Source organism: Podarcis pityusensis, assembly GCF_964106645.2.
Source record: "Podarcis pityusensis genome assembly, chromosome: Z".
Classification (NCBI taxonomy): Eukaryota; Metazoa; Chordata; class Lepidosauria; order Squamata; family Lacertidae; genus Podarcis; species Podarcis pityusensis.
Window position 1 is genome coordinate 12,580,587 of NC_138044.1, and position 14,293 is coordinate 12,594,879.

A 14,293-nucleotide genomic window follows, 5' to 3' on the forward strand; every position below is an offset into this window, starting at 1 on the left:
AAGTACAGATTCTGGATTTAAAATAGTCAAAGGCATGAGCCTTCCTCACCACATCAGAAAGGTCACATGAGTATTGGAACCGCAAGTATCTCACCAAACTCAAACTGGCCCCAAACACCAGTGAATGAAGGATTAAAAAAAAAAAAATCAGGAGATGCCCTCCTTGCAATATGACAAAACCAAAGAAATGTGGAGCTTGGCAAATGTTGAAAACAGACAACAATACAGCACTGGTGACACCTCAAAGCACTCAAAATCTATTCACTTTGACAGCTTGGTACAAAATGACATCAAAAGAGGAGGGAAAGGGCTTTTCTGCATTTACAGATCAAATATCACTAAAAAAGAGAGCTAAATGAGATAATTCAAGCCTGTCAGACTTTCTCAGCCTCTAGAGCCTAGGCTGTATGAGGCATGCTGGAGATACAATGGAGCAGCCCACACAGGACTTGGTTGATCCTGCAGTCCAAGAGGAGCTGCTTTTAAAAGCCTGTGCTAATTGACATAAGATTTTCAGCAAAAAAAAACCCCAGCCATTAGTGTGACAGGTGGGCATGTGGAAAGAGAGGGCGCTTATAATATATTCAGCGTCACCTACATATATGGTACCTTACAAACTTTCATAGGCAAAAAAATACAGTCCCTGCCCATCTTATAAGGGGACAATGGGGAAAACAGAAGGAGTGGGGTGGGAGAATATAGGTAGGGAGGATATGGGCAAATGCAATTAAAACTTGGCTACAGTCAGGGATGAGGATTAAAGGGATATACTGCAGAACATACTGCTACTCCCTTACATATGATAAACAATAGGGTCCAATAAGGCACACTATGGGGGGGGGGTAACTCTGCTCTGCCCTTGGTAATGCGCACCCAATCAAACTTGATTCTATCACCCCATTCTACGGTTCTAATTTATTGGTCCCTCCACAGAGGGAGTGAATTTTCAGAACTGTGACAGATATAGGCTTAGACAAAAATGCTTCTGAATCCCATTTGCTAGAAACCACAGAAGGGGAGAGTGCTCTTATAATTGGGTCCTGCTTGCAACTGATTTGCCACTTGAGAACAGGATGCTGGACTAAATAGGCCACTAGCCTGATCCAGCAGGCTGTTATAATTATTACTCTTCCTCCCACCCTTTCCCCTTAAGAAAACCCTCCAAAAGCTATGTTCCCCCAACTCCTGGAAAGCCTTCTGTTTTGTGTTAACATGGCCATAGCAGTCAATACTGTATAAGATTTACTTACCAATGCAGAAATGGTCACATCAAATACAAAGCAGACCAAGGCAAAGCAGTGTCAATACTAATCTATCTATACCAAAATATATTTAGGACGAACTTGAAACAATCCCCCATTACTGTGTTACAGCTGAAATGAAAAATAGCCTCTACTTCCTACAGTGCTAATTCCATGTTAGTTCTACTCCACTGAAGTCAATGGACAGGACTGATTTAGGTTCATTAGAACTTTGTTGGATAAGCTTAATATCCATAGTAACTAAAAACACCTTAAACATGTTTTTTTTAAAAGATTAATTTGGGATTGGGTCCTAGCCAAAGCAGTCACCTTTCTGAGTAAAAGACAGCTTCCTTATTAAACCAGCACTACCAAAATACTAGCCTGTTAAATACATTAGGCTTAAAAATCAGGTGGCAACCTGGCTACCTGCATCATCAAGGAACTGCCATGAGAAAAACAAGGTAAGGAAAACACTGGCAAACAGGAATGGAGTTGGTGCTTTTATACTGTAAACTTGTACCAATGACTAATACAGGTATATGGTAGCAGGCTGACTAGTAAGTTGTGCAGACTTATTTGCAAGGGTGAAATACATGGATGAACTGACATTTATAAACACCCAGATTGATGAAGGTCAGTGGGCTTGCTTTTGTAGGGTGGTTGTCAGGGCTGGACAGAATCTCACAGGCACCCAATCTGCATAGTTCACCTTGAACTTTGATGCTGGCTCCTATGAACCCCATTTCCCCCTCCATTAGCCCTGTTGGCAATTTGCCCATTGGCAAGGTTTACTATTTCTATACAGAGCCACTTGTAATTGTCCAGTACTAAAGTGCAGAGGATGTCTGGCTAATGCAGTCAGAATCCTGAGCAGGGATAGTATGATTAATCCTTTAAAAGAGGATTAGCCATGATGGCTATGTTCTACCTCCACTATCAGAGGCATCATGACTCTGAGTACCAGTTACTGGGTGAGCAGAAGGATGCTGCACTGAAGTGCAGCTTGCAGGTTTCCCACAGGAATCTGTTGAGCCACTGTGAAAACAGGATGCTGCACTGGATAGGCCACTGGCCTGATCCACCAGATTCTTCTTATTTTCTGGTATTAGTAGTATATTGACATATATAGTATCTCCAAGTGACTTACCAAGTTGTAGAGCAAAGCATGGAACACACACACAAAAACCAGGTTGCATCCAGTGTACTAATAATCGCTCAGTTGGTAAAGCATGAGACTCAATCTCAGCACTGTGGGTTCTAGCCCCACAATGGGCAAAGATTCCTGCACTGCAGAGAGCTGGATTAGATTACCCTCATGGTCCATTCCAACTCTACAATTCTATGATTCTGATGTTGGATCTACTTAGAGCAGACCCATTGAAATTAATATACTGATAAACTAATGTAGGTATATTAATTTCAATGCACCTACTGTGAGTAGAACTTAATTGGATACAACTTCAACTGCCAAACAATAACCCATAAAACAGCAACAAAAACATACCATCAATAGATAGCATAATCACAGTAAAATGCTAGTGTCCACTATGCAGGGCCAAGAAAATCCTGGGCATCTAGATTCTTTGCCAGCAGCACTCAAGAAAACAGATATCCATCTTCCAGCAAAGAAGATGTCTAAATATTTTCTTCTGACACCATGCATAGGAACCTGAAAATATTTTCCCAGGCCTGCAGTTTTGAGCTCAGGACTCTGTACATTTCCGTATGGTTAGAGTAAGAATGAAAGCAGAAAAACACTTAAAAATAGGATGTGATAACAGGGTGTAATACAGTCAAATTAAAGTCCACTGAATTCAACTGAATAATTTAAGCTCATCCTAGACAGAGAGAGAGAATACAGTAAAAGTATTAAGTGTAAACAATACAAATGCATGCAGAATTTTTTTTAAAAAAGGGATACAGTGGTACCTTGGTTCTAGAACTTAATCTGTTCCAGGAGTCTGTTCGACCCCTGAAACCGTTCGAAAACCAAGGCATGGATTCCGATAGACTGCAGGAGCTTCCTGCACTCAAGTAGAAGCAGCGGAAGCCGCGTCAGAGGTTCAGCTTCCGAAAAACGTTCACAAACCCGAACATTCACTTCCAGGTTTGCAGCGTTTGGGAGCCAATTTGTTCAGGAGCCAAGCCATTTGAGTACCAAGGTACCACTGTACACTGAGGAGGAAAAACTGAAAGCAACTGAGAATACAATACAGCATTCAACTATCGCATATTTTAAAAAGGGGGTGAGTCAATTCAGTTCACAATAAAGTCTCTCCACATGTTTATCCATAAAACAGGGGGTTTAGTGGGCTGTTTGATCAACATAGGAGAAAAACCATGTCAAATAAAGAATATCTTTTTAATTATCAGTTAAAGACTCTCCACTTAGCTGTTCTGACAGTGCAATGTCCCATACTTTCACTAGCAACTTCCCTTGGGAAGTTGGCCTTCCAGTGGGAGGCCACTAACAATGTGGCTGTGGCAAGAAGCATAAACCCATGAGGTTTTTGCATGATGGGAGAGTTGGTACCATGCTCCAAGGAAAGGAGCTCCAGACTGGGTCTGGTGATATTGAGGTGTTAATGGAGATAGCATCAAAAGTAGGTTCCCTTTCCCCTTTTAGTCACACATGGCTTTCATAGTTCTGCCTGGCAGGCCATGTAAATTTTTAAGGCTGCAATTCTGTACCCTTACCTAGAGGTGAATCCCACTGAACTCAAGTGGGACTTAGTTCTAAGTAAACATGTTTAGTGTTGCATTTTTAGGTTAATAACTGAGGATATATTTGTAAAGCTAATGTGAAGGTGGGAATGTTCAATATACTGGTTAGTTGTGAAGCTATGTTCTGTTTCCCCCACACATATCTAAGTTTTAAAAGGACAACTGTTTATGCTGCTGCAATGAAAAGGTCTCAGGTAAAGTTTGTTCAGTTGTTCCTGGCTCAACTGCATGTAAAAGCAAAGGAGGAAAATGTGAAACAAGTTTCTGAGGGAAAGTAAAGTGATTTGTTTATTTCATTTTATATCCTTCTGTTCTAGCAATGAACTTCCGAGTATTACGAGTGCCTTTGTGGGCAGCAAGAGCAGCATCCCTTGGAATGTTTCAGCAGAAAATATTGTTTTGTGCTGCACAGGCACCATGGATTCAATCCAGGTGAAGCTCAATGCTTTGATTTAAATGAAAAAGTATGGGTCCAGAAGCTCTGAACTATGCAGCAATCCCACCACATATGAAACAGCGTTCCAGGCAGCAGAACAAATATTCCATACCTTGTAACCTGCATGAGTTGTTACTATATGAGACCAAGCAAGTAAGTGGCTAGTTACAAACCTGTCTTCAACCATCAACAGACAGAAAAAGGCCACATTGCTACAAATATATCTAATACGATTTTTACAGGATGAAAATCATAAATCCACAGTGAATAGTATCACTTCCATTGTATTCAAAGAGGACAAGGTATGTAACTAGAGGATTGTAGCATAACCATAAATTTGTTCTCTCTCAAATTTTATGTGAGAGCAGATAAAGGATGGCTAATCAGCCTCTGGGACAGATGGTGCAGTAACTTTGCAATATGTAGTAAATTCTCACCACCCAGAACACAGTAATGGTTAGTATAAATTTAAGACCTCCTCTGTGGCCTGCACCAGCTCCTCCAAATAAGGCAGAAGATCATCATCCATGTTACCCTTCTCTGCATCATCTCTACTACACAACTTGACACATTACTAATCAGAGTAATGAACAAAAAAAAATACAAATCTTAACATGAATCTTGTAAGTAGAAAGACAGCTATATTCCCATTTAAGATCACTCAGACCCAGGTGTTCACCTTTCTCCTGAAGTCCCTGGGGCTGTGTCTGAAGGCATATAAAGCAACCACATTGCTGAAGCAAAGTTGAAGTTCAGTGCTAGGAAGAGAGACAGTTCAGGAAATCCTACATAAGCAGAATATGCCAACCTGGCACTCTCCAGAGGGGCTGTGGCTCTGTGGCAGAACATCTGCTTTGCATGCAGAGGGTCTCTGGTTCAATCCCTAGCATCTTCAGGTAGGTCTGGGAGAGAACCCGCCCTGAATTCTTGGGAGAGCTGCTGCCAGTCAGTATAAACAATGCTAGATGACAGCTTATGTTACCTTTTGATATCATCTCCCATGTCTAACATTGTTTGTATGCCATGTATGAATTCTCAAAATCACTTTCATATGAACAAACTAGTTGCCACTTTAAAACCCCACTACCTCCTTTGTCTGATAAGCACACACGTTAGGTTTGCCCCTTTCTTTTTGGAGAGCAATAATTTTGTTCCCTGCTTAGCATACCAGAAATATGCAAAACAAACCTCCGTAACACTTTTGTGGAACTGTGGAACATAGAATATGTTTTATCTGATAATTTTCCTGTTTGCTTTCTCCCACAAAAAGAACCATTTTGACACCCAAAATAGAGCTCCTTCTTCAAACAGACTTTGCTACTCACCACCACCAATACCCTGAAACAATGCTGCACCCAGGGTAATGTGGGGATTGCAAAATGATGGCTAGTCTGCCAACAGAGCTGGACTCCCTCAGGTGGAAGGTTGGGATAGAAACAGATTAAATAAAATGAATTTGCAAATAAATAAAAAAAGCCATGATGCTTCAAACGAGAACAAATGCCCACAATAAACTGGGATAATTTCTCCTCCCCACACCTCATAATTTTTGGCAAAATGGTACCGCCTCATTTTACTGCCTGCAAACAGGAAGGGATAATTTCACTATTGGGATGGGATAATTAGCTTATATGCCTGAGTGTCTAACACTGCTTCCAACTTGTAGCCACCTAAGACACATCCATCTAGTATTTATGGACCCACTGCCTTTGAACATGGAGGCTCCAGGGGGTTATAATGGCTTTGATCATTTGAAACTACCTTAAAACAGAGTCTGGTCATTGGTCCATCAAGCATAATACTACCTGCTCTGACTGGCAGCAGCTCTTGAACATCTCAGCCAGCATGTCCCATTTCTCCCCCCGTGCCCAATATGATCTACTGGAGATTGAACTGGGATGCCCTGCATTCAAACATAGTGTTTGCCACTGAACTACAGCACCTGCCTCATCCACAGATTTATCTTCCATGATTTTAGAAATAAAGCTATCTAAGCCAGAGGTTGCCAATCACCCACCACATGCTGTGGCCCTGAATTCCTTACATTAATTACACACAGTGTGAAGCAGTGCTTCCTTCTGTCCACTCTGAACCTACCAGAGATTGATTTTGTGAACCTGCCTGATTCTGACCATGACCCCATCTATGCCAAACTACTGTCATCTCAGATGGGAAGAAACTCTAGTACAGTGGTACCTCGGGATGCGAACAGGATCCATTCTGGAGCCCCATTCACATCCTGAATAGAACTTAAAACGCGACAGCGGATTGGCGAGTCTGTGCGTGCGGCGTTTTGCCGCTTCCACGCATGTGCATGACGTCATTTTGAGCGTCCGGGTTGCAGCGGAGTGCAACCTGAAAGCGCTCAACCTGAAGCACATTCAAACCAAGGTATGACTATCTCAGACAGAATTTTCTCTTTTGGGGGGGAAGTGCTTTGAGCTTTATTACCTAGAAATTAAGAACACATTCTCTCCCTCTCTCCAGCAGCCCCCATCACTACCACCACCCTCCAATTTGGAGGACTCTTCTACCCCACACTTTTTCTTCAGAGCCTTACAAGTTTGAAGGTTGGAGGAAAATTCCTTTTCTGCAACAAGAAGAGGGAAATATGTCATAGAACAACACAGCAGGGGACAATCCTAACTGGCAAAGAGAAAATATAAATTCTGACTTTAGACTAAAGTGGGGGTAGATGCACAAAGAGTAGAATAAGTTAGTTGAAATATAGATGAAAACTATAAACACATAAGGGAGGGAAGGAATGCTCTGACTTGAGAATTAAACTGAGGGAGGACACTGAGAACAGGATGCTGGGACTAGACTGTGTGATGGCCTGAAGCAGATTCTTCACACAGCAAGGATGAGGAACCTATGGCCCTCCAGGTGTTCTTAGACTACAACTCTCATCATCACTCACCACCAGTACAGTTGGCTAGGGGTTGATGGGAACTGGAGTTCAACAACAAGAGGACCACAAGGTATGGTGTTGGTTGTAGGGCCTGAGAGGGAAAGGAGGGGATGTCAATGCAAAATATGGAGGAGGGACGCCTAATTTGTGGCAGAGGAAGGACATATAAGAACTAAATTACTTCTGAGATAAATGCATGTAGGTCAAAGTGTAACCTGATCAGAAGTTGAAAGGATGGGGTAAGCAAATGCAAAATGTAAGGAAAGCAGGTTGTATGTGTGTCAGTACAACAGTGGCAAGAATTGACAAAGTGAGGAAAAAATAGCCTGCCTTTAGTCTGTAGGGACGCGGGTGGCGCTAGGGACGCGGGTGGCGCTGTGGGTAAAACCTCAGCGCTTAGGACTTGCCGATCACATGGTCGGCGGTTCGAATCCCCGCAGCGGGATGCGCTCCCGTCGTTCGGTCCCAGCACCTGCCAACCTAGCAGTTCGAAAGCACCTCCGGGTGCAAGTAGATAAATAGGGACTGCTTACCAGTGGGAAGGTAAACGGCGTTCCGTGTGCTGCGCTGGCTCGCCAGATGCAGCTTGTCACACTGGCCATGTGACCCGGAAGTGTCTGTGGACAGCGCTGGCCCCCAGCCTATAGAGTGAGATGAGCGCGCAACCCTAGAGTCTGGCAAGACTGGCCCGTAAGGGCAGGGGTACCTTTACCTTTACGCTAAAGGGGCTGTAGACTGGGGGGGTGGGGTGGTAGGATGCAATGTCAATGGTGTGAATAGTCTGACCAGACACTGAAAGGGTAAGGAATAATACGTGCATGGCTTTATAATAATAAAAAAAAAGGAGGCAAGGCCAGGTGGCTGCTATCTTTGCAAAATTGGGGGCGGGGTGGGGAAGCTGACAATCACGAGGTGGGATAGGAACACCTTGATTTTCGGCTGAAAGGGGAGAGGGCGTAGTCTAGGTAAGAGGACGGGAAGCCAATGCAAAATATGGAGAGGGGAGATAAAATAGGCGGTCACGTGCAAACTGTAAAGAAGGCAATGCAAAAAAAAAAAGCCTGGGGTGGGGTTGGGGACAGAAGTATCTTGAATTTAGGCTGAAGGGAGGAGTGTAGGGAGGCGGGGGGGGGGGAGAGAGAGAGAGAACGTAAAGGGATGCCAAAGCGAAATATGGGGCGTGCGGGACAGCGGAGAGGAAAACGACACGGCGGGGCTTTAGGGGCCGTTCGCTTAGTAGCAGAGCACCCTCCTCCCCCCCCCCGCGCGCGCGCGCGCAGAAGGTCCCGGGTTCAACCCCCAGCGGCGTCTCCGAAACCCCGCAGAGCTACTGCCAGCCAGTGTAGACAACACTGGGCTCGGTGTAAGGCTGAGATAAAGCGGGGCGGGGTGGGCTGCTGCCGCCGCCGCCGCAAACTAGCCCAGGTCCGCCCCTTCTTTTGCCCAGGCCGGACTCTACATCCATTGTGTGCCTCTTATCCCACCCCCCCCAACTTCACCAGCCCCACCTCGGGCAGCCCCCTCACGGCAGGGCCCGGCGCTGCGAGGGCGGGCAGGACTACTGAGAGGAGGGAGGACGGCCTGGTACGGGCCTTACCCAGCCTAAGGGGACCAACCTGTGAGGCGAAGCCGCCGCTGCCTGGGTCTCTCCGGGTCCGCCGCCCTGCGCGAGCTCCTTCCAGCAGGGCCGCCGCCGCCGCCGCCGCCGCCGCCACACCAAGACGCTCCTTCACTCTCCCTCTCGCTTCCCAAACCAGACACTGCGCATGCGGGATAGAGGGGAGCGCCCTGGAGTGGCTGGTATAAATACTGTCGTCCTGGGAAGGAAGGGTGCGCGCCACCTGCGTAGCCAGCAGGGGGCAGTGGCGGCGGCAGCTGCAGCAAGGGCGTTGAATTGCTTTGCAAGTGCAGTCACTCAAAGGAGAAGGGGCGGGGCGCCACGCCCCGAAGGCGGGGAAACTGTTTCGTCCTCCGGAGTTCTTGCTACCTTCGTTCATTGTTTTCATTCATTTATACGTACCCCGCTTTTCTCCCTGAAAGGGACTCGAGGCGACTTACAGTTGAAACAGGAACAGCTGAAAACATTGGGAAGGGAGGGAAACAATAACAGAATTTAAATTCTCTGTATGTATAACAGCTAAATTTTAATTGAATTTGAAAACACATGCTATAAATAAGGGGGTTAGTTAGAGGGGGCCGTACCATATTTAGGATGGGGGGAATGCTGTGATTTCACATTGTGCTACTATTTTAGTGTTCTGTGTGTTTCAATGTTGTACTCGCCCGCCCTGGGGCCTATGGGGTGGAAAGATGGACAATAAATTATAATGACATAACTTTTTTTTTTTTAATTCACTGGAGCATTTTTCTATGCTTTCTTTGCTCCTCCCCCCATCCTCCCCCCCCCTTTAAAAATCATGTCAAATTAAGACAGAGACTACCTTAGCTTTTAATACTTTGATCATTTGTACAGTTGTTTTTTTTTAAGTCCTCACTACATCTGTATCCAAGGGATGCAGGTGGTGCTGTGGGTTAAACCACAGAGCCTAGGACTTGCCGATCAGAAGGTCGGCTGTTTGAATCCCCGTGACAGGGTTGCTCGGTCCCTGCTCCTGCCAACCTAGCAGTTCAAAAGCACGTCAAAGTGCAAGTAGATAAATAGGTACCGCTCTGGCGGGAAGGTAAACGGTGTTTCCGTGCACTGCTCTGGTTCGCCAGAAGCGGCTTAGTCATGCTGGCCACATGACCTGGAAGCTGTACGCCAGCTCCCTCGGCCAATAAAGCAAAATGAGCGCCGCAACCCCAGAGTCGGTCACGACTGGACCTAATGGTCAGGGGTCCCTTTACCTTTACCTTACATCTGTATCCATACCTTTCCTTCTTGTGGTCCCCCCCCCAAAAAAAAAACCACTCTGTCTTCACCACAGATCTGTGACATAGGTTAGTGCTGAGAGAGTGTGACTAGTTCAAAGTGAGTTTCCTGGCTGAACCATGATTTGAACCATGGTCTCCCAGGTCTTAATCCAACACCATAAGCGCAACACCACACTGGCTCTCATACACCATTGCTGCTTGTCATGCAATCTACATTCCTAGGGGAGCTGAAGGAAGCGGTGGTATGTCCGCTCTTAAAGAAAACTTCATTAGATCCTTTAGATCTGTCCAATTACCGCCCAGTTTCGAATCTTCCGTATCTGGGTAGGGTAATTGAGAAAGCGGTTGCTGAACAGCTTGGCAGGTTTCTGGAGGAAACATCGGCTTTAGATCCATTTCAGTCTGGTTTCCATCCTGGTTTCGGGACTGAGACGGCTCTGGTCGCCCTAACAGATGATCTCCGTAGACAACTGGATCAAGGCGGGTCGGGACTGCTGATTCTCTTAGATCTGTCAGCAGCCTTTGATATGGTTGATCATGATCTTCTGGACCACCGCCTTGCTGACGTGGGGATACAGGGCACAGCCCGACAATGGCTGTGCTCTTTTATCTCTGGTTGCAGACAGTGGGTGGCACTAGGGAGGGAGATGTCCTCGTGCCACTCCTTGGTGTGTGGAGTGCCGCAGGGCGCAATCCTCTCCCCAATGCTTTTTAACATCTTTATGCGCCCCCTTGCCCAGATTGTCCGGAGCTTTGGGCTGGGTTGTCAGCAATATGCTGATGACACTCAGCTCTATCTGCTGATGGATGGCCACACCAACTCAGCCCCGAACACATTGACCAAATGCTTGGAGGCTGTGGTGGGTGGTTTCATGGGAGCCAATTGAAATTAAATCCTTCGAAGACAGAGGTCCTCTGGCTGGGTCGGGATGGCATGAGGATGAGGGACCAACTCCCTTCTCTTGCGGGGGCCCTATTAGTGCCAGTGCCTTCCGTTAAGAGTTTGGATGTAATCCTTGACACCTCCCTTTCCATGGAGGCGCAGGTTACAGCAACAGCTAAGGCGACATTTTTCCATCAAGCAGTTGGTCCCTTATCTTTCCCACCCCGATCTGGCCACAGTGATCCATGCGACGGTCACCTCCAGGCTTGCCTACTGTAATTCGCTCTACACGGGACTGCCCTTGAAACTGTCCCACAAACTCCAGCGGGTGCAGAATATTGCAGCGAGGCTCCTCATGGGGTCCCTGCCATGAGAGCATATTCACCCAGTGCTTTACCAGTTGCACTGGCTCCCGGTGGAGTATAGGGTCAGGTTCAATATGCTGGTCTTGACCTTTAAAGCCCTTTGCGGCTTAGGGCCCTCATATCTATGGGACCGCCTCTCCTGGTATGCCTTGCAGAGGACCTTGAATAACCATAGTTTAGAGGTCCCAGGCCCTAAGGAAGTCAGACTATCCTCCACCAGGGCCAGGGCCTTTTCAGTGATGACTCCGACCTGGTGGAATGCTCTGTCCCATGAGACTAGGGCCCTTCAGGATTTAATCTCCTTCCGTCGGGCCTGTAAGACAGAGCTATTCCGCCTGGCCTTTAATTTGAATTCAGCCTGATCTTTTATTTCCCTTCTCTTCCCTCCCCCTCCCCTTTTATGAAGATCACCTGCACTGAGACCCCACAGCTAATTCTCTCCTGGCCTCCTCGCTGGCCCAAGTAGGACCAATTCAGCCAGCTAGCCCTGGGGATTATCTAATTGATTTTTGATTTTTGATTTTTATTGTTATTCATGTTTTTATACTGTATTTTATGCTGCTTTTATAATTAAGTGTTTTAAAGTGTTTAAAATTTGTTGTTAGCTGCCCTGAGCCCAGTTTTTGAACTGGGAAGGACGGGGTATAAATAAATTATTATTATTATTATTATTATTATTATTAATCTGCTGAAATTCCCTCTTCTACATAACTGTTAAAGCCCTGTCATCTTTTCCATCTGACCAGTCTAGTTACATTTCATTCTGACCTTATCAAAAGGCAAGAAGGGTTCCTGGGGATGATCTTAAAGCTCAGATAGGCCCATGTGAGTACAGTCTGTCTTTCAAATAACCAGGTGTGAAATTCCTCCACCATAGATAACACCTGCTTCAAAGATGATAACATTCCCTAAAAGGAAAAATCCAGCACTTCAGGGAGAAAGGTGCTAGCACTTTTTAGGGTGCTAGATGTAGTTAATGCATGCATTTTATTCTGTGAACCATCCTAAGACCCCCAGGCATAGGGGAGTATACAAATTCTAATAATAATAATAATAATAATAATAATAATAATAATGTGTTACAGTCATACCTCGGGTTACAGACGCTTCAGGTTGTGTGTTTTTTCGGGTTACGGACGCACCAAAACCCAGAAGTACCGGAATGGGTTACTTCCAGGTTCCGGCGGCCGCACATGCACAGACATGCCGCTGCAGGTTGCGAATGTGCATCCCGCATGGATCACGTTCGCAACCCGAGCGTCCACTGTACTTTAAAAGTGCCTGAATGAGGACACTTTTTGTCTAATGATCTAGCCAACCTCTGGATGTACAGTGGTACCTTGGGATGCGAACGGGATCCATTCTGGAGCCCCGTTTGCATCCCGAGCAGAATGTAAGACGTGACAGCGCGTCTGCGGCGTTTCACCACTTCTGCACATGTGCATGACATCATTTTGACCATCTGCGCATGCGCGAGCAGCAAAACCCGGAAGTAACACGCTCCATTACTTCCGGATTGCCGCGGAGCGCAACCCGAAAGCACTCAACCTGAAGCGTATTTATCCCGAGGTATGACTGTAGTCTCTATCTCTTAAATTAGGTCCTCCCCTAAAAGCTGAGCCACTTTGTTGTTCTCCCCAACTTGTTGATACAAGATGTCTGCTATTTCTCTCATTCTCTGTAACTGTAACTTGTTTATGCATTAATAAAGCCTTTGAACTCCATAAACTTGTAACTGATTGTTTCAATCTAATTCACTCAAGGTCTGCTAACAATGGTGAAGAATTACGGTATATTTTGAGATTTTAACATTCCTACTTGAGATTTCCACTGGCCTAAGGACAATGATTATCTCAATAGGGATCAGGCAGGTGTGTTTTAAAACTTCAAATGGAAACCGTGAGTCTGCCAAAAAGGCAACACCCATCACAGCACAACTACAAATGATGGCTCTCTCACTAAGATGCATCCAAAAATAATTTGGTATGTATTCAACTTTGGTTCTTCCACAGTGTACAGGGTTAGGGGCGAGGGAGCACACAATTGTGGTGTTTGTTTGTTTGCCTGCTTTTTGGTGCCAGTTTTGCAGACAAGGAAATAAGAGCAGAGTTGGAACAGATCTAAAAGATCTAGTCCAACCCCATCGACGCAGGAAATCTGCTGATACAGTTGGTAGCCATCCAGCATCTACCTAAAGAACTCTTAACAAAAGAGAGTTTGACACCTTCCAAAGCAATCTGTTCCACTGTTGAACCATTAGTAACATCTGGAAAATACCTTTTAATGTCTGGCCAAAATCACAGCCCCAGATGCATACGTCAGAACAAGTTCTCTTTTTTCCTCACATCACAATAAGCCAGATTTTCTGGCTCATTGTGGTTTATTGTGAATAAGCAGTGTGCTGAAACATGCAGCTCACTTCACTTCTCCCCTGGTACAAATAAGGTAAATGCACCCAGATGCCTTGGCATCTAGCTACATCCAAACCAGGAATCAGAGCTTCTTGCTCCCAGGAAAGTAATGATCTCTAGCTATGGTTTGCTGTTGGCTTCCTGATCATGGTTTGTGAAGGGGCAACGGACCATTATTCATGGTTTGGATGTACAGTGGTTCCTTGGTTTTCGAACATAATCTATTCCAGAAGACCGTTCTATTCCAGAAGACCGAAATGTTTGATAACCAAAAACTCAATATGGAAAACTCAATACAGAAGCCACGTGACATGTCTGACTTCCGAAAAGTGTTCGGAAACCAAAGCACTTACTTCCGGGTTTACAGTGTTCAAAAACCGAAACGTTCATCAACAGAGACATTCGAAAACCAAGATACCACTGTAACAGGGAGTCAGAGCAGGGC

The 14,293-nt window shown here is 45.5% G+C and overlaps 1 protein-coding gene across 9 annotated transcripts in view; it reads right to left on the reverse strand.

The window, feature by feature from the left end:
• The window catches only part of GAPVD1 (GTPase activating protein and VPS9 domains 1), a 54,457-nt gene extending 45,400 nt beyond the window's left edge, over nt 1-9,057 (reverse strand). For 8 of the 9 annotated variants that reach the window (XR_013981353.1, XM_080989549.1, XM_080989548.1 and 5 more), the window contains exon 1: nt 8,932-9,057. The gene's annotated coding sequence lies outside the window, so the exon portion shown is untranslated. Of the gene's footprint in view, nt 1-3,173; nt 3,420-8,931 lie in introns of all 9 variants that reach the window. The other variant, XM_080989545.1, reaches the window with a different exon arrangement.
• Nucleotides 9,058-14,293: the final 5,236 nt, after the last annotated feature.